The sequence below is a fragment of the Schistocerca piceifrons genome, chromosome 1 (assembly GCF_021461385.2).
Source record: "Schistocerca piceifrons isolate TAMUIC-IGC-003096 chromosome 1, iqSchPice1.1, whole genome shotgun sequence".
Classification (NCBI taxonomy): Eukaryota; Metazoa; Arthropoda; class Insecta; order Orthoptera; family Acrididae; genus Schistocerca; species Schistocerca piceifrons.
The window spans coordinates 1,164,933,212-1,164,954,221 of NC_060138.1; the positions used below are offsets into that span (position 1 = coordinate 1,164,933,212).

Here is a 21,010-nt window from a genome sequence, read left to right on the forward strand (position 1 = left end):
CAATTATCTGCAGAAATATATAGACCAGTACTTCATTACATGTGGCAGAATAATGGCTACGATATTGGTAAAACTGTGGACTGCTTCAGAAGTGTCATTGACATGGCATTGAGCACTGATATTATAGCATGTGCCGCTATGATATGTGATCAGCGGGCTTCTCTTCACTGTGAGTTTTGTAGTGATTCATATTGCTTTGAGCATTTTATTGAAAGTACTCACTGCATTTATAGTTTAGATATCAGCTTTACATTTGGCTTCTGCAGTGAAATCTAGAGCATGTTTGCAGTCCTTCAGAAAAATGACACTCACCAGCTCATTGAGAGGTACATAATGGTCCTGTAATAAAAATTTCTACAGATGTGCATGTTCGATGCAAATACTTTCCTTGTTAGTTTCTTAACTGATTTTGCTCCTTTCTTAGATGATAAACAATATCAGTAGTGGTTTTTTGCATTATTTTGTCTGTGTAATAGGTAAACATTGACTCCAGTTTGTCAAAGGAAACTTCAGTTGAGAAAACTTGTAAATCATGAGACAGAACTGCTGACTAGAATTTACCTTCAGTAGGCGAAGTGTGTAGTCCTACCGATAGATCCACATAAAAGTAAAAGACAAACACTACCTGGCTTCCGGAACTACTGGTACGTTCATGAGGGAGGAGAGAGGGATGTGTTGGGGCACGTTAAATAGGAAGAGCAGGTCAGTAGTGGCCTGCCTTTCCTTTGAATCTTCCCCTTCCAATCACCCTCTCCTCTCTAAAGAAGGAACTTGTAGTTCTGAAGTCTAACCTGAAGTTGTGTGTGCTTGAAAGGGGTCCTGTGTTTGTTTTTTGTTACAAAATACAGTCTCTGATGATTAATTTATGTTAAAATCCACTGACATCACATAAAAAAAGATGAATTGCACTTGTTTGTATGAAGATATAATAGTAGTTTTTTTAGGCTGTATTGTTAATACCAAAACAGGCTAAACCCTTTCCAAACAGAGTTACATGAAAGTGACAAAAATCTCAGGATGGTCATAAGTCTAACCAGTTAGAAAAAATTAATAATTTAATTCTTGTTACCAACAGACTCTAAACCCAAAAAATATTTGAATATTCTACTCATTGCAAGAGCCTCTTATGAAACTGCACGTCAGTTCAAAAGATATGGGCTACTACGCAAAAAAAAAAAAAAAAAAAAAAAAAAAAAATATATATATATATATATATATATATATATATATATATATATATATATATATATATATATATATATATAAATGAAACCTGTCCTTCCTCACAGTTGCAACCAACTTGACAAACAGACACAACCAGGTTGTTACAAGATCACATGCCCTGTCTGTCCCAGTTTTTATGTAGATAGGACAGGCAGATCATTTACCATACAATGTGATGAACACATGCCAACTTAACATTTAAATGTACATCATAAATCTGGAATGGCCATTCACCTTTGTGACAGGAAATGCAGCCTTCCAAACATCAATAAAGATCTCATGATCTGACATGGACAACCTTCAGGCACAAAACTCAACTCACTAGAAGCAGTAGAAATATATAGTCGAGAGATTTTCCAACCCCCTGACATGCTAAATGAATGGACAGATAGCAAATACAATAAAATATTTTCTGTACCCAGTAAAGACTGTCCCTTAATACAACAGCCCCACAAAAAATAATGAACATAAGTCCCTTACGCCGTCTCAGATGTTGCGCAGCAACTATTTTACTTTGCATAGCTGTATAAAATAAAAACACCATCACAATTAATGCAAGAGCATCATGGAAGCAGGACAAACAAAGACTGCCCAGACAAAGTAAAATAAGTAGTGAACTGTTAATAGAGTGCACGCAGAATAATGTGGCCGGTAGATGCGCTTTCGGCAGGACAGGCATTGGGAGAGCGGTAGTGATGGGGGTTGTGGGCAGGCAGTCTGTGTGCTGGAAGGCAAATGCTGTTCTAACTGAAGCCTTTGCTCATATTTTTTGTAAATATTAAGTGCAGCCCCACCCCCCACCCTCCCCCCTTCTTCCCCCTCCACCTGCATGGTGACCATCCAAATAGATCTATTGCCTCCTCTGCTTTGTTTAGTATCTGAAAAGAATTGTGCTGAAAATGTAAAAGAAGCAATGATTTATTTTTGCCAGACTTGTGAACCATTTGTAACTTTTCAGAGAAACGTCATGAGTGGCAAATTTTGAGTAAAACCATCATTTCCCTCTTTGCCATTCTAAAAAGTGCTTCTTTAGCCAAAACACAGCAGAGTTTACACATCACCACCTCATTAACATACTGTGCAGACACAGTTGCAGGAGAATTCTGAAACAGTGTTTTGTTAATTTAATTAAGTGAGGAACTGAGAACAAGTAAGATCAATAGCTTAAGAAAAAAACACAGTACAAAAATAAATGTGTAATGTCTTCACTTACGTTGTTCCAAAACCCATAGCATTTCTCTTTTCTCCAGTCATCGATGGCTCTTAAAAATTTCATTCTTTCATCAAAAAAGTATGCAGTTATTGGAATAACACAGTAAATAATGAAGTTTTGCTTGAAAACTATATGTCAAAATACTCTCTTCCTTGCGTGCTATCACTCGCGAAAATCACGTTTCAGTACCTCAAGCTGTTTATGAAATGTGAGGAATGTTATGGATATTTCATTCTGGCCTTATCACTGGCACACGAGATTGCAAATGAGTGTGTTACATAAGATCAATTTCCTTGAGGTTAGTGATAGAAAGAGATCTCCACCTAAGTCTAAAGGAAAATTCAATATGATAGCTAAATTTCATACACAGCAACATATTATGTATAGGCATCAAATGCAAAAGCATAGCGACCCCTATTTTTCATTGCAAACATTTTCGAAATTCACTAAGTGTCCTACTTAAACACAAATATCACAATAAGTATGAACATCAATGAAATTGTGTGTACATCATCATGAACCTGATTTGTTGTTGTTGTTCTTGTGATCTTCAGTCCGAAGACTGGTTTTATGCAGCTCTCTTTGCTGCTCTATCCTGTGCAATCCTACCCAAATAACTGCAGCCGCTTACATACTTCTGAATCTGCTGACTGTATTCATATCGTGGTCTCCGTCTACAAGTTTTATTCCCCACACATTGACATGTTTATTATTCTGAAGTAATTGTAATGATTTCTAAATCCAGGTTCTGTAACTTTTTATGGAATACCAATTCATTTTTCATTGTAAAAAGAAAAGAAATTGCTGTTCTAAACCATGCTTGTTACTCATGTTCCGGTTATTGTAAACTACGTGAGGTACGACACCAACAGCAGATTAGGCTCAATGTTAATCAAGATTTTATCAGGCTCAGTGTGATGTCGTTTGTGGTGCAATAATTAGTTATAAAGCACAGTCATTCATTTCAGCCACATAATTTCAGTAGAACTGATTAACCTGCTGAGTCTGTATTAGCTGTGAGCCTACCATCTGCACTAAGTGTGATACTGCAATGTACTGCCTTCAACCAGTGAGCCACCAGAAGGCCTACTTCAAGGCGCTGGTATCCTCCTGCCATGGCTGTCTATGTTTCAAGCCTGGGATTCTGCAGCTGCTCAACCACCTTCGCTCGTGTGGGCAAACTCTAGTGCTCTCCGCTTCCACTTGTGAGGGCAGGCACTGGGAGCCACCTCTTCCAGACTGGGTCCACGGCATGATTCTGCACACCCTGCCATGCCACGTCTTCAGCTGTGTGACTGTCTTTAGTTTGCGTATCAGCCGCTGTGGGTTGCCATCTGCTACAGGCGTCAGTAGCCTTGCCACATTGCTGGTTCATAATTCCACTGGCTGAGAGGCACTGCAAGCTGCCAATGACAACAAACATCTTGCTGATAGCAGCAAGTCCTTGCAGACTGTGCACATCTTACACCTGTGATGTGTCATTGTGACTGTTGTAGTTTACTATGCAATAAAGTGAATTTTAATAATGCTGTTTTCATGATAATATGTCAGTCAACAATATGGCATCACTGCCTGACTGCCCAGGATAGTGAATTACTGCTTCCTGACCACTGACAACTCAGTTGCACCACCTATCATAAAGATCTTCCACTTCTGACCACTACAAGTGGTGTCAGAGGTGCCTGTCACCTCCACAAATGGTGACAAAAGTGAGTGCTGTGACATCAACCACTGCCGATATAAATGTCTGCAGCTGAATCCTGGACCATGTCTCCAGCCACAGTGAGTGGCAGTGAGAATCTGCACTGGGATTAGTAGACTTGATTGTTTTTTCATATTCGTGATTTGTGAGCAAAAGAGATGAACAGGAAGCAGGACTGTCATAAGAACTTGAAGGTGGAATTTATGAAGCTGGAGGAACCAGCCGACTTATTGCAATTCCTAAGGAACACAAGAGAACATTATTCACAGCTAGTGAAGTGCACGCAGTGTAACCTGTTAGGCCGCAGCACACCATGTGCTGAGTCAGCACCAATTGAATATCACACGTGCAATTGCTATGACTGTTTTGCTATATAGTGTACTGAGTCAGAATGGCTTATCATTAGACATGAAGTGTGGAATTTATGTGTTAATATTACAATTGCAGATATTGTGTTGTTATCTCTGTGCGTTTGTATTTTGTCCTTTTTTTGTACTGTTTACTTTTCCTTTTGTCATTGTTGTGGCTTGATGGCTAAGAGTTCCGCTATGTCAGAGTTCGAGACACAGAGTGTTTCCGAGGGGGAGGCATTTAAGTCTTTGATAAATCAGGTAGCACACTTTAGATACAGATAACACAGAAATGCTACCGAAGAATGCTGAAGATTAGATGGGTAGATCACATAACTAATGAGGAGGTATTGAATAGAATTGGGGAGAAGAGGAGTTTGTGGCACAAATTGACTAGAAGAAGGGATCGGTTGGTAGGACATGTTCTGAGGCATCAAGGGATCACCAATTTAGTACTGGAGGGCAGCGTGGAGGGTAAAAATCGTAGAGGGAGACCAAGAGATGAATACACTAAGCAGATTCAGAAGGATGTAGGTTGCAGTAGGTACGGGGAGATGAAGAAGCTTGCACAGGGTAGAGTAGCATGGAGAGCTGCATCAAACCAGTCTCAGGACTGAAGACCATAACAACAACAACAACCACAACACAGAAATGCTTGGGCAACTAGTTGCTGTGAGAGAGGATAGGGCTTTAACCAGTTTGACCACTCCATTAGATTCAGCTGCTGCCTGTTTAGTTACTCTCTTTACGGGCAAGTCAGTGGAGGATGTGCTGTCATTTATACACTGATAAGCCTAAACGTTATGACCTCTGCCCACTGCAATGTTGGATGCTACCTGGTGACATTATGGGCACATGATGTGATAAAAAAAAAAGTATGTAAGCAGAGCAGTCACGAATGGGGGATCACCCTAGTGAAGATATGGGCTGAAAATGGGGAAATCTCTTGAGATAAGTGACTTGTACAAAGGGCAGGTTATTACTACACAGAGCCTGTGAACGAATGTCTCAAAAATGGTAAGGCTGGTCAAATGATCATGCATTACTGTCATGACAACCTATGGAAAGAGATAGGACCGTGAAACTACCACTAGGCGCTAAATGGTTGGATGTCCACAATTCTTCACAGAACATAGGGTTTGGAGACTTGTTTGCTCTGTGAAGTAGGATATATAGTGATCTGTGTCATCTCTGCATGCCATCTCTGCACGCACAAGTGTTTCACAGCACACCATTCATTGTACGTTGTTGAAAATGGAACTCTGCATCAGATCATCCCTATATGTTCACACTTCGACCCAACGACATCATCAATTACGGTGTTGGGTCGAAGTCAGCACGAGACCATCAATATTCAACTGTAAATTAATAGAAACATGTTGGCTCTTTGGGTAAATCACATGTTTTTTACACTAGGTCACTCGTCTCCATGAACACTATCATTGAGGTGAGCAGCAGCTTGAAATGTTTAGTGTGCCATGGACACCGACTGATGCGAGCAGTATTGTTCTTTGGAAGACATTCTCCTGCACTCGCATGAAACCTGTGTTGGTAACTGAAGACACATTGATAGCTGCAAACCCCCTACATCCCTTCATGCTTGATGTTTTCCCTGAGGGTGATGCTATCTTTCAGCGTTATAGTTGTCTGTGTCTTTGAGCCAAAACTGTGCTGAAGTCGCTTGAAGTGCATTATAGTGAACTCACATTGATGTCTCAGTGGACAAAGTCACCTGATGCAACTCCTATGGAACCCGTGTGGGTCACTTTCGGGCACCACCACCGCTTTTGCAAATCAGTGGTTCCTTTATTTACATAAATTGTATGAGCTGTGCATAGACATCTAATGCCACATACATCCACGAACCTACCAACAAACTGTTGGATCCCTGATACGCAGAATCAGTTATGTATTTCGTTCCAAAGGCTGACAAATAAGCTATTAAGCAGTTGGCCCTATTGTTTTGTATTATCAGTGTAACTGACCTAGTGGCAGCCACAAGGCTGGGTTTCTGGATGGATGAACAGTTACTGCATATGAGGAAGCTACGTTTGACAGGGGAAGCAAAGGCATTTGTCTGTTACCACGCAGGGTTGATGAATGTTATTACATTGGAGCAACTAAGAGAGGGTCTCGAACAACAGTAAAAGAGAGCAAACTAGCTCAAGATTCTATCTGGAACAGTTGAGTGCGGTATTGCAGAGACAGAACAAATCAATAAAAAGTCTGTCAGCAAAATAAGAAAAATTAATGTGAATACATTCGAGTTGAAGGAGAATGATGAAGTAAACAAAGTTATTCTCCAGGAGGTGGAATGTAGGGCATTGAATGCTTTTCTAAGGGGATTGCCACCCCATATGTCAAGGAAGGTACAGGCAGGATGCCCAAAGGACGTGGCTGCTGTCGTCCAAATAGCCACAGAGAGATAGGGGTAGTAAAGAGAGTAGGGGATAAAGAGGTGTGTTCTCTGCTGATATAAGGTGTTACAGATGTGGATGTCAGGGGCATATCCAGAGGTAGTGATGCGAACCGCGGTGTACAAAATAGGGCGTGGTGGGGCTCCAGCAACAATATTGTAAAGAATGGAAGACAAAATGGGCAGAGGCAGAATAATCGATCGTTAAACACCAGTGGGAACTCCAGATCCATAAGACAGTATTCCCAGCAAATTCCAGTGCTACGAAAATGTACGCAGAGACAGAGTGTTGTGAAGTAGACATTGTAAATACTAACAGGAATAGATTTTTGTTACACACAGCGGCACATGTGTCATTGGCAAGTCTGGACCTCTTGGATAGGAAGTGATTAAATTTATGTTGTATGTTATGTGGGGTAGGGAATAATGATGTGAGGTCACTGGGTTCAGTGTTGTTCAGTTTTCAGGTTGGGATGAAAGGCTGTAGCAGTTCCTACCAGTTCCTGACTAATCGACAAATTAGGATGCCATAACAGATTACCGCATTGGACATGATAATGGTGGAATGTTTCCTTGGTCTTATTTCCCTATTGGGGGTGTAAGAAAGGAATAGACCATTGAAACTGTCCGGTAGTCAGCCCATAACTTCTGCATCTTACTAGGTTTCAGGATTCTATTATCATACAATGTAAGCTTTCACAGCCGGTATTGTCTTCATTTAAAACTTCCGGCCTGATAGGCCATGGTCGAAGTATAAAACTCTCCCCTGATGTTTCATCTCCAACTGTGGGAAACATCCTTGGAGGTACCTTGGAGGATGTCTCCCGCAGCCGGAGACGAAACGTCAGGGGAGAGTTTTATACTTCCACCATGGCCTATCAACCCGGAAGTTTTAAGTGAAGAGGATTCTCTTACTTTTTCTCATGGTCACTGTACAATACCAATGCTGCAAGGGTCCTGTTATCCAGTACACTTGAACCACGCCACAATTTCACCCCCATGTACTTCGATTGTTGCATTGTAGACGCTGAAAGAGACTTCCCTTATTCCAGTGGAATAACACACTTAGAGAAGTTGAACTCAATGTATTTCCCATAATGCACAACTCATCTTCTCTTAATGAATCTACTACAAATGAGTTACATTCCAGCTAGATGTTGTCATGTGTCCATCTCACATGAGACTCGGAACAATAATACAATAAAAACAGAACATCAATGCCATCATGATTTATTTGGTGTCATGGAGGTCATGTGCACTCCATGCCTTTCCCTCATGGCCCCAAGGAGCAAATGACTCCACCCAGCTGGTAGAAGTGACAGGTGGCAGCCCACATCACTGATAACACAGGACCAGTACAATTCCACTTACACAGACCATCAGAAAGCCTCCTGAAAGTGGAGTGCTTCCTATTTAATAAACTACCTTAACCCACAAAATCTTTTGTCAGTCCATGGATATCAAGGACGCAGAACATCTCATTCTATGAATGACATGTTACACCTCAACAGCACAAGTCGTTCTCTGCAAATTGTTGCGTACAGAGGGCTTTGTTGACCAGCCCATAACGAGAAGGCCCAGCAAAGCTCTTGCAATATCCCTAGCTCAGCTGGAAGAGGTTTGCTTCCTTGAGTCTTGAAAAACTGTCTCAGTGTCCCAATTGGCTTTCTTCTTTCCTGGTCACAATTTCTAACATGCATACAAAATGGTTTTCATCCGAACTTCTGTGACTGCACTTTTTACAGATGTCCATTCTTCTTCAACGGATTTACCTATTGAGCTATTCATTATATGCAATATCTATAGCCTCAGAGAACTTTCAAGCATATCTCTTCATTCCTTAGTAATTCTATATCCCACTTCTTTGCACATTGATTCTACGTGCTAGCCTCTTAAACTTCAGCCTACTCATCATCATTACTAAATTGTGATCTGGGTCTATATCTGCCCTGGCGTACACCGTACAATCCAGTATCAATTGCGGAATCTCTGCCTGACCATGATGTAATCTAACTGGAATCTTCACATATTACATGGCTTTCCCACATACAGCACCAGCTCTTCTGATTCCTGAACAGAATATTTGCTATAACTTGCTGAAATTTATTGCAGAACTCAGTTTTTCTCCTCACTCATTCCTGCTACCAAGCCCAAAACCCATAAACCTTTCTTCCCCTACAACTGCATTCCAATCTGCTATGGCTATTGGATTTTCATCTCCCTTTATGTGTTGAATTGCCCATTCAATATCCTCATATACTTTTTCCATCTCTTCATCCTCTGCTTGCAGTGTCAGCATATATATGTGAACTATTATTGTCAGTGTTGGTTAGCTGTTTATACTGATGAGAACAGCTCCATCACTGAACTGTTCACAATAACTTACTCTTTGCCCTACTTACCTGTCCATAACAAATCCTGCTCCCATTATTCCATTTTCTGCTGCTTGATATTACCCTGTACTTGTCTGACCAGAAATCCTGGTCTTTTTTCCATTTCATGTCACTGACATCCACTATATGTAGATTGAGCCTTAGCATTTCCCTTTTCAGATTTTCTAGCTTTTCTACCATTTCAGACTTCTGACATTACACATCCCAACTCTGAACGTTGCCCTTTCATTAGTTATTCAATATTCTTCTCATGGTCACTCTCCCCTTGGCAGTTCCTGCCAGAGCTCTGAATGGGTGCTAGTCCAGAATGTTGCCAGTGGAGAGATCATCGTTTCACTTTTCCAATTAAGAGGCCACAATCCTGTGGGCACATTATGTGTCTGTAATGCAGTGGTTTCCATGCCTTTTGCATCCTCGTGCCATTGATCATTGCTGATTGTTCCACCCCCAGAAGCAAAAAACTTTGCAATGAGGATATAAGGATAAATGTCAGTGTATGGTGGCCTAACCGATCCTTAATTACCTACAGGATGAAGCAGCAAAGACTGGCCACCCCAAATATATCCAGAATGAATCAGTTTTTCAAGGTGTGGTTTTAGCCAAGTTATATTGAACAATATGGTGAATTTCATGATGTTCACAAGTGTTTATAGTTGCCAAATTACGATATCCACTTTGAGGTGTAACCATCACTGCTAACATTTATTGTCAACAGTTGATACGTCTTGGAGATGTAGTCCAAAAACAATGGCCAGGAAGACTGTGTGAAGTGATGCCACTCCACGATAATGTCCACATGTGTTCAGCTAGACAGACAAAAATCACTATACAGGAGTTGAGTGGGAATGTCATTCCACATTCACCTTATTCGCCTGATATTGTGCCCTCAGATTTGCACCTTTTCCACTATCAAGCAACCTTTGAGGAACTTCCTTTCCTGATAAAAATGCACTCTGAATGTGGCTTGACAAGTTCTTCACCTCAAAACCCCATGATTTCTGCAGTTGTGGAATCGAAAAATTTACCCCAGCATTGGCAGGTTATTGTAAATAATGAAGAAGAATTTATTATTGATGACTGAAGTCTCTGTTATGTGTATCTGTTGTCTTTATTAAACTTATGGAAAAATACTATGAATTTATGCACCAACAATTTTTTGTGGAATTTGATAGATGCTGCTAAGGGAAGTTCAACAACATAACATCAATGGGAATTGGTTAAATAGTGTCAAGATAACAGCACTGCAGATCACTGTCCCTATGTCAGAAGAGGTTCCTCAATTGCCTGCCCTGTTATACCAATTACTGCAAGCAAACATGCAACTCAGGTATGGTTTGTGTGTTTTTTGTCACTGCTATCATACCAAGTGCTCAAAATGTTGACCTCGAGCATTTCTATATGCTATAAAGTGACTGTGGAGAAACAGTACTGCATGTTGAATTTCATCTGGAGTTAACAGCAGCACAGACCTGTGTTATAAGGCATTTCATGCCTTCGGGAGTCATCAGTGTTTCCTAACAGACCTCATATTATAATTTTCACTGCAGATAATAGTAAGTTTGGTGAGTGTACAGGCCTTTTTATGTTTCCTGAATGAACAATCCAATGCTCTCTAAATGTTGACTTGAGAGGATCTGTCATTACATGTGCAGAATGGAGGGACATTCATCATATTAGTACCACACTGATTGCATTATGGCCAGTGGGATGTCTTCCATTAACTGCGGCAGCAACATATCTTAGGAACTCAAGCTACATGATTGTATTTACATTCTCCCAATGAAAAAGGGCCATTGATGCAGTCATGAAAAATAGCACCAAATGTTGATAGACTGAGACTGTTGTTTTTGTCTACTTCTTTGAATCAGTGTGGATTTTCAATGGGCAATAAGTGTATATTGGAAAGGTTGATTTGTTCTTGGTTTGCAAAAGCTGCATCTTCCCTATATAAAATTTCACATAGATACATCACATCAATATGCACTTGTTGTAAATAAGTTCCAAAACAGTTCCAAAATTCATTGCCATAAAATTGTAGATGCAGAAAAATATGAAGAAGGTGAAATCAGATGGAATTTAGTGTTTGCAGAACACTTGTTTGGTTGATGCCTGTCATATTTCTGAGATGCCTCTTAGTTACATTTCCATTTTGTGTTACTACTGATAGTCTCATTTCTTCCATCAGTTGCTCTTCTTTTTCCTTTGTTTATTGTATTCTCCACATTCCAGTTTCTAGAACGTTTTTTATGATGTTTACAAGGACAGATAATCAGTGTTTGACATGATACTCTAATAGTGTGGTGACATTTTCCATAAACAATATTCACTTTTTACCTGTTGCATACATTGTGGTTGTCTCAATAGCTTTATGAGCAAGTTATCTGCTTGCTACAACAGCAGAACACAGACTGATGGGCTTCAGGAGCACACATAAACACAAGAACCATATGTGATTATTACATTAATTGGTATAATAGGGCAAATGTTTGTGGAAACTTTTCTCCTGATATTGGGACAGTGGTTTGCAGTGTTTTTATCTTGATTCTGTTTGATCAAGTCCCAAACATGCTAAAAGGGATGGTCAAGAACATTCGCGTAAGGGCATTGCTGCAATGTATATTCAACATTGTGTGAATCCGATTCAGGTATATAAGCACCGACATGTAGACAAGTGATTAGTTTGGCATTCATGTCTTTCTGATGTGCATGCAGTAAATATGGAAACACAAACTGTGGCAATGTTATTACCAAACCTGTTAAAACAGAACCAACATCTGCTATTCTTTTCTTGGCTGCTGAAGGACAAACAGCAGTAGGCATCCTTTGGAGAATGAAGAATGTGTATGGGGCAATGTGTCTGTTAGAAACCACTGTTGTGAAATGCTGCTCCAAGTTATATGCGACAAGATATGCTGTTGCTTCATGATAATTCAAGCTCCTGTATTGCAAATGTCATTACACAGTAGTTATGCCATCTCGAATGGGAGACACTCAAACACCTACCCTATAGTTCTGATCTCTCCTCATATAACATCTCCAGTTCCTTAAAAAAGGCCTTGAAGGGTTGATGATTCCTGTCAGATCCGGGTGTGCAGCAGGCAGTTAGGATGATGTTTTCCCAAATTGATACCTTCAACCTGGCATGTCGGTTGTGTAATTACCTCAATGCTCTTGGCGATTTTGCCTGTTTGGTATACCAATTCTAGACTGTACGGCCTTCGAACAGAAACTTCTCGATCATGCCTTATGTATTGTTGAAGTTCTCTTAGAAGCTTCTTTCAAAAGCTGCAGAAAAAGTATATAGTTCCATTAGGAAAAAACCAATGTCAGGGTCATAATTCGAAAACTGTTCTTGTGAACATAAAGAAATTCACCATATTGTCTGTTATAACTTTAAAATACTTATTCATCCTGGATATATTTGGGAGTTACCTGTTTTAGCTGCATCACCTGTACAACAGTATCACTGAGGGAAACATTTTGTAATAAGTAAATAATGAGTAAGTAAAATATCAACTGCCTGTTACATGCCATAGTCTTTTGATTTCAAACATTGAGATTAAGGGTAAAAAAAAAACGGTTCAAATGGCTCTGAGCACTATGGGACTTAACATCTGAGGTCATCAGTCCCCTAGAACCTAGAACTACTTAAACCTAACTAACCTAAGGACATCACACACATCCATGTCCGAGGCAGGATTCGAACCTGTGGCCATAGCAGTCGCGCGGTTCCGGACTGAAATGCCTAGAACCGCACGGCCACCATCGCCGGCGATTAAGGGTCATTTAGCCATGAGAAGATGTATGACATTCTACCCCCACCACTTCCTCTCGTTTGGATCTGCCATTAATATCACTTACATTGCTCTTCTTCGTGTCACACTACTCTAAATTATTATTATTTCTTTCCTTTCTCACACGTTACGTCCGGTTAAAAATGGAAAGTGACGTGGACCTTGATCAAGCGTGACTTCCTTTTGACTGTGTGGTATATGTTACTTTGCATTTGGGAACTTTCGGGTAATTGAACATGTATCAATAATTACAGATTTCTGTAGTTGTATATATATGTTTGGATGTAGCTGTATTGCGTTGATGTACTGGTGGATATTGTGTGGTATGACTCCTGTAGTTGATAGTATAATTGGTATAATGTCAACTTTATCCTGATGCCACATGTTCTTGACTTCCTCAGCCAGTTGGATGTATTTTTCAATTTTTTCTCCTGTTTTCTTCTGTATATTTGTTGTATTGGGTATGGATATTTCAGTTAGTTGTGTTAATTTCTTCTTTTTATTGGTGATTATGATGTCAGGTTTGTTATGTGTTGTTGTTTTATCTGTTATAATGGTTCTGTTCCAGTATAATTTGTATTCATCATTCTCCAGTACATTTTGTGGTGCATACTTGTATGTAAGAACATGTTGTGTTATTAGTTTGTTGTATGGCAAGTTGTTGATGTATTATTTTTGCTACATTGTCATGTCTTCTTATGTATTCTGTGTTTGCTAGTATTGTACATCCGCTTGTGATGTGATCTACTGTTTTTATTTGTTGTTTGCAAAGTCTGCATTTATCTGTTGTGGTATTGGGATCTTTAATAATATGTTTGCTGTAATGTCTTGTGTTTATTGTTTGATCCTGTATTGCAATCATGAATCCTTCCATCTCACTGTATGTGTTGGATGCGTCTTGATTGATGTGTGGCTGTGTTAGATGATGCGGGTGCTTGCCATGTAATGTTTTCTTTTTCCAATTTACTTTCTTCGTATCTGTTGATGTTATGTGATCTAAAGGGTTGTAGAAGTGGTTATGAAACTGCAATGGTGTAGCCAATGTATTTATATGAGTGATTGCTTTGTGTATTTTGCTGGTTTATGCTCATTCTATAAAGAGTTTTCTTAAATTGTCTACCTGTCCATAATGTAGGTTTTTTTATGTCGATAAATCCCCTTCCTCCTTCCTTTGTGCTTAATGTGAATCTTTCTGTTGCTGAATGTATGTGATGTATTCTACATTTGTGGCATTGTGATCGTGTAAGTGTATTGAGTGCTTCTAGGTCTGTGTTACTCCATTTCACTACTCCAAATGAGTAGGTCAATATTGGTATAGCATAAGTATTTATAGCTTTTGTCTTGTTTCTTGCTGTCAATTCTGTTTTCAGTATTTTTGTTAGTCTTTGTCTATATTTTTCTTTTAGTTCTTCTTTAATATTTGTATTATCTATTCCGATTTTTTGTCTGTATCCTAGATATTTATGGGCATCTGTTTTTTCCATCGCTTCTATGCAGTCGCTGTGGTTATCCAATATGTAATCTTCTTGTTTAGCGTGTTTTCTCTTGACTATGCTATTTTTCTTACATTTGTCTATTCCAAAAGCCATATTTATATCATTGCTGAATACTTCTGTTATCTTTAGTAATTGGTTGAGTTGTTGATTTGTTGGTGCCAGTAGTTGTAGATCATCCATGTATAGCAAATGTGTGATTTTGTGCTGGTATGTTCCAGTAATATTATATCCATAATTTGTATTATTTAGCATGTTGGATAGTGGGTTCAGAGCAAGGCAGAACCAGAAAGAATGTAATGAGTCTCCTTGGTATATTCCACACTTAATCTGTATTGGCTGTGATGTGATATTATTTGAAATTGTTTGGATATAAGTGTGGTTTTCCAATTTTTCATTACTATGTTTAGGAACTGTATCAATTTAGGATCCACTTTGTATATTTTCAATATTTGTAGTAACCATGAGTGGGATACACTATCAAAAGATTTTTGGTAATCAGTGTATGCGTAGTGTAGCGATCTTTGTTTAGTTTTAGCTTGATATGTCACCTCTGCATCTATTATCAGTTTCTCTTTACATCCTCGTGCTCCTTTGCAACAGCCTTTTTGTTCTTCATTTATAATTTTGTTCTGTGTTGTATGTGTCATTAATTTCTGTGTAATGACTGAAGTTAATATTTTGTATATTGTTAGTAAGCATGTTATGAGGCGATATTTAGCTGGGTTTGCTGTGTCTGCTTGATCTTTAGGTTTCAGACAAGTTATTCCATGTGTAAGTATATCAGGGACTGTGTATGGGTCTGCAATGTAACCGTTAAATAATTTATATCTAAAAACAAAGACGATGTGACTTACCAAACGAAAGCGCTGGCACGTCGATAGACACACAAACAAACACAAACATACACACAAAATTCAAGCTTTCGCAACAAACTGTTGCCTCATCAGGAAAGAGGGAAGGAGAGGGAAAGACGAAAGGAAGTGGGTTTTAAGGGAGAGGGTAAGGAGTCATTCCAATCCCGGGAGCGGAAAGACTTACCTTAGGGGGAAAAAAGGACGGGTATACACTCGCACACACACACATATCTATCCACACACATACAGACACAAGCAGACATATTTAAAGACAAAGAGTTTGGGCAGAGATGTCTTTAAATATGTCTGCTTGTGTCTGTATATGTGTGGATGGATATGTGTGTGCGAGTGTATACCCGTCCTTTTTTCTCCCTAAGGTAAGTCTTTCCGCTCCCGGGATTGAATTGACTCCTTACCCTCTCCCTTAAAACCCACTTCCTTTCGTCTTTCCCTCTCCTTCCCTCTTTCCTGATGAGGCAACAGTTTGTTGCGAAAGCTTGAATTTTGTGTGTATGTTTGTGTTTGTTTGTGTGTCTATCGACGTGCCAGCACTTTCGTTTCGTAAGTCACATCATCTTTGTTTTTAGATATATTTTTCCCATGTGGAATGTTTCCCTCTATTAATTCATATGTTAAATAATTTAGTTAGATGTGAATGTGTTGAGGTGAACTTCTTTAGCCAGAAATTTGCTATTTTATCTTTTCCAGGGGCTTTCCAATTGTGAGTAGAATTAATTGCTCGGGTGACTTCATGTTGCAAAATTATCACTTCAGGCATTTGTGGTATCATCTTGTATGTGTCTGTTTCTGCTTTTATCCACCGTGCATGCCTGTTATGTTGTACCTGGTTTGACCATATGTTGCTCCAGAAGTGTTCCATGTCTGTTATGTTTGGTGGGTTGTCTATTTTAATGTGTGTGTTATCTAGTCTCTGATAAAATTTCTTTTGGTTTGTGTTGAATGTTTGGTTTTGTTTCCTTGTATTTTCACTTTTTTTGTATCTTCTAAGTCGTTTGGCCAATGCTTGTAATTTCTGCTTCTTTTCATCTAATTGTTCTATCGCTTCTTGTTGTGAGATTTTACCTAACCTTTTTCGTTTTTTGTCTGATATTTCATTTCTTATAAATTGTGTTAGCTGTCTGATGTCTTTTCTCAGTTTTTCTATTCTGATCTGTAGCCTGTGTTGCCATGCTGGTTTTGTGGGTTTCTTCTGTGTGTTGGTTGGTTCTGATCTCTGCCTAGTGTGTATATTTAGTGTAGTGAGTGCTCCTACATAAACCAGTAGTTGTAACTCTTCCATAGTTGTATTTTCATTTATTTTGTTGTGTATGATTGTGTTGATAGTTGTTATTGTTATTTCGACTTGTGGGTTATTTGGAGGTCTGTACAAGAATGGTCTAATGTCTGTATTTGTGTCTCTGTATTCTGTATTTGTCAACCGAAATTTTTCTTCTTTATCTAACATGTGTGTCACTTCATGTTCTATTTGTGCTTGTTCTGGTGGCTGTCTTAAGATTTCGTTTTCCTCTGATTGTTTAATTGATGCGTGTTGTTCTTTGTTTGTTTGCTCTGGGATGTTTGAGTCCATTACTGTATTTTCTTCTTCTTCTGATTGCACATTATTTTGTTCCAGTATTTGTTGTACTTGTTGTTTGATGTTTTCTAATTCTGACTGGGGTATCCTGTTATTTTTTATTATTACACGAATCTGATCAGCTAGTCGTTGTTCTGTTAGAAATTTTAATTCCAGGTATCTGGTAATAAATGTTGTGTATACTCGTGATCTGTATCCAGTTGTGTTGGTTCCTAAGTTTGTTGCTTGGTAATAACAGAACATGAGATGTAGGTTAACTTCATCTGACCATCTCATCCTCTGTCTTTGTTTTCCTTCTAGAGTGGTTGCAGGAAGCATATCCTGCAAAACACCTCTGTTTGGATTTAAATCATGTGCAGTGTGGCTAGCAGCGTCGTTACCGTTGTGGACAGGCATAGGGTTCAAGCGTCGTCCCCGACCATGACAGCGCTTGTCCGAGGCTTCATTAGTTCTGTCCTGAACCAACTAATTACACTAAAAGGGGGGTTAGCCCTATTAGTGGTTTGTTCTTTATGTCGCCTTTTACGACTGGCAGAACATACCGGAGGCCTATTCTTTTCCCGGGCCTCCACGGGGTCATATTATTATTATATTGTTATTATTATTATTATTATTTTCGTGCTTTGTTTGTAACTTTCTTTAAGTTTTCCCTAATCTCCTTTCTTTCTCAATGTTGAAGACATAGTAGAGATCAGTATTAAGATCATACAGAAAAAAAAGAAACCTGGCAAACCTTAATTTGGAGCTGAAGCTACTAAACAGCACTGTGTGAACTGTTTACCAAGTTTTGTTGTATTTCACATTGTTTGTACTCCAGCAACTTTATTTAGTATATAACTGTTACTGTTCACTACTGTAAAAGAAAGTGCTTTCAAAACTATTTGTTTTGGGCCGTAAATCATGGTTGTGGCTTGTTGAAAAACATGCCTCTTGATATTCGTCCATAGACATTTTTGCTTTATTCACTACAGACACACCAAGTATTTATAAGTAAGTCACTCAGTCTCTGTCCTATGACCTTCCACTTTGTACAGCAGAAGTGACAACATGACCCCAACAATGAAGCACTCAGCTGTGCTGGTTGCTGCAGGTCTTGCAGCGCACAATACTCCTTGGTCAGATAATGAGAGAAAATGAACAGGATACAGATTATGTGGCTGTTTTTGAAGAAGTTCCTTGCGGGGTGGGGGAGTGGCTATGTACGTAAAAAAACAATATTCCATTTGAGTCCATAGACGTATCACGGCACTGCACTGAACACATATTTGAATGTTGTGCAGGGGCAGTAAACTTTAGTGAAACTAAACTTCCAGTTGTTGTTTTTAGGCCCCCTAACTCTGACTTCAGAGTATTTCTGCTCAAGCTAGAGAGGCTTCTTGATTCACTTTATAGGAAGTACCAGAAATTAGTTATATGCGGTGACTTCAATATAAATTTTGTATATGAAGGTGCTAGAAAAAGGATGTTGGTAGATCTCCTAAATTCATATCATCTGATGCAGACTGTGTTTTTTCCAACTAGAGTGCAGGGGAACAGTAGCACAGCCATAGACAATATTTTTATTCATTCTTCATTACTGGAAGGGCAGTCTGTTAGTAAAAGGGTGAATGGCCTTTCAGATCACGATGCACAAATTTTAACACTAAAAGGCTTTTGTACTCAAACAAATGTCACATTTGAAACTTCCTGGCAGATTAAAACTGTGTGCCCGATCGAGACTCGAACTCGGGACCTTTGCCTTTCGCGGGCAAGTGCTCTACCATCTGAGCTACCGAAGCACGACTCACGCCCGGTACTCGCAGCTTTATTTCTGCCGGGTCCCGAGTTCGAGTCTCGGTCGGGCACACAGTTTTAATCTGCCAGGAAGTTTCATATCAGCGCACACTCCGCTGCAGAGTGAAAATCTCATTCTGGAAATGTCACATTTAATTACAAATTGTGTAGGAAAATTAATCCAACAGCAATAGTGAGTTTTTTTAAACCTTGTCAAGGAACAAGTGCGGCAGGATCTTTACAGTGACGATAACATGTATGATAAATATAATGTTTTACTTAACACATTTCTCATGCTCTTTGAGAGTTTCTTTCCATAAGAACGTTCTAAATGGGGTACTAGCAATACTAGGCACCCCGGGTGGCTGACTAGTGGGATAAGGAAATCATGTAGAATAAAGCGGGAATTATATCAAAATGTTAGCAGTAGTCACAATCAAGCTGCAGTAGCCCATTACAAACAGTATTGTAAGGTGCTTAAAAATGTTATTAGCAAGGCAAAGAGTATGTGGTATCCAAATAGAGTAGCTAATTCACAGGTTAAAATTAAAACCATATGGTCAATTGTGAAGGAAGTGTCTGGTCAGCAGCACAAGGTCAACGATATAAAGTCAGTCCGTAGTAAAAATATTTCTGTTACTGATAAATCGGATATAAGTACAGTATTTAACAATCATTTTCTAAGCATTACTGGTGAATTAAATAAAAATTTAGTTTCAAGAGGGAATCGTGTAACTTTCTTGGCAAATGCGTTTCTGAGATTGATGTCTGAAATACTCCTTTGTGATAAAGACAAGGGGGAAATTGAGTCAATAATTAAATCACTGAAGACTAAGGGCTCTCATGGTTATGATGGAGTGCCTAGCAGAATATTAAAGTACTGTGCTGCACATGTTAACCTTGTATTTAGCCATATTTGTAATTTTTCCTTTAGGAATGGTCAGTTTCCTGAATGATTAAAGTACTCGGTAGTAAAGCCACTTTATAAAAAGGGAGAAAGGGATAATGTAGACAATTTTGGACCTATTTCCATGCAATCAGTGTTTGCTAAAGTTATTGAAAAGACTGTGTATGTAAGGATAATTGATCATTTTATATCACATAATTTGCTATCAAATGTTCAGTTCAGCTTTAGGAGTCGTTTAACAACTGAAAATTCTGTACTCTCTTTTCTCTATGAGTTACTGGATGGGTTAAACAAAAGGTTTTGAACGCTAGGCATATTTTTTTATTTAACTAATGCGTTTGATTGTGTTGATCACAAAATATTGCTCCAGAAGTTGGACCATTACGGAATACGGTTAGTAGCTCACAATTGATTCACCTCTTATTTTAGCAACAGACAGCAAAAGGTCATATTCACAGTGTTGAGAATGGCTGTGATGTGGGGTCTGAGTGGGATACGAGTCCGCAGCTCGTGGTCGTACGGTAGCGTTCTCGCTTCCTGCGCCCAGGTTCCCAGGTTCGATTCCCGGCGGGGTCAGAGATTTTCTCTGCCTCGTGATGACTGGGTGTTATGTGATGTCCATAGGTTAGTTAGGTTTAAGTAGTTCTAGGGGACTGATGACCATAGATGTTAAGTCCCATAGTGCTCAGAGCCGTTTGAACCTTTTTTTTTTTTTTTTTAGTGGGATACGATCAAGTGGAGGGTGCCCCAGGAATCAGTGTTAGGGCCACTCTTGTTCCTTATTTATGTAAATGATGTGCCCTCTAGTATTATGGGTAACTAAAATATTTCTGTTTGCTGATGACACTAGCTTAGTAGTAAAGGATGTTGTGTGCAACATTGGCTCAGTCTCAAATAGTGTAATTCGTGACCTCCATTCATGGCTTGTAGAAAATAAACTGACGCTAAATCACAGTAAGACTCAGTTTTTACAGTTTCTAAACACAAATCGACAAAACCTTATGTTTTAATTTCACAGAATGGGCATATGATTAGTGAAACTGAACAGTTAAAATTTCTAGGTGTTCAGATAGATAGTAAACTGTTGTGGAAAGCCCACATTCAGGATTTTTTTCAAAGACTTAATGCTGCCATTTTTACTATTCGAATGGTATCTGAAGTGAGTGATCGTTCAACACAAAAATTTGACTACTGTGCTTATTTTCATTCGCTTATGTTGTATGATATTATATTTTGTGGTAACTCATCCCATTCTAAAAGGATATTTTTGGCTCAGAAAAGGGTGGATCGAGCA

General features: G+C 39.1%; 1 protein-coding gene across 8 annotated transcripts in view; it reads left to right on the forward strand.

Moving 5' to 3' along the window:
• LOC124781255 overlaps positions 1-21,010 on the forward strand; it is a 186,948-nt gene that overhangs the window by 131,410 nt on the left and 34,528 nt on the right. The window contains exon 9 of one of the 8 annotated variants that reach the window (XR_007015951.1): positions 10,471-10,625. The exons of the other annotated variants lie outside the window; for them this stretch is intronic. The gene's annotated coding sequence lies outside the window, so the exon portion shown is untranslated. The remainder of the gene's footprint in view (positions 1-10,470; positions 10,626-21,010) is intronic. 8 annotated transcript variants of the gene reach the window in all.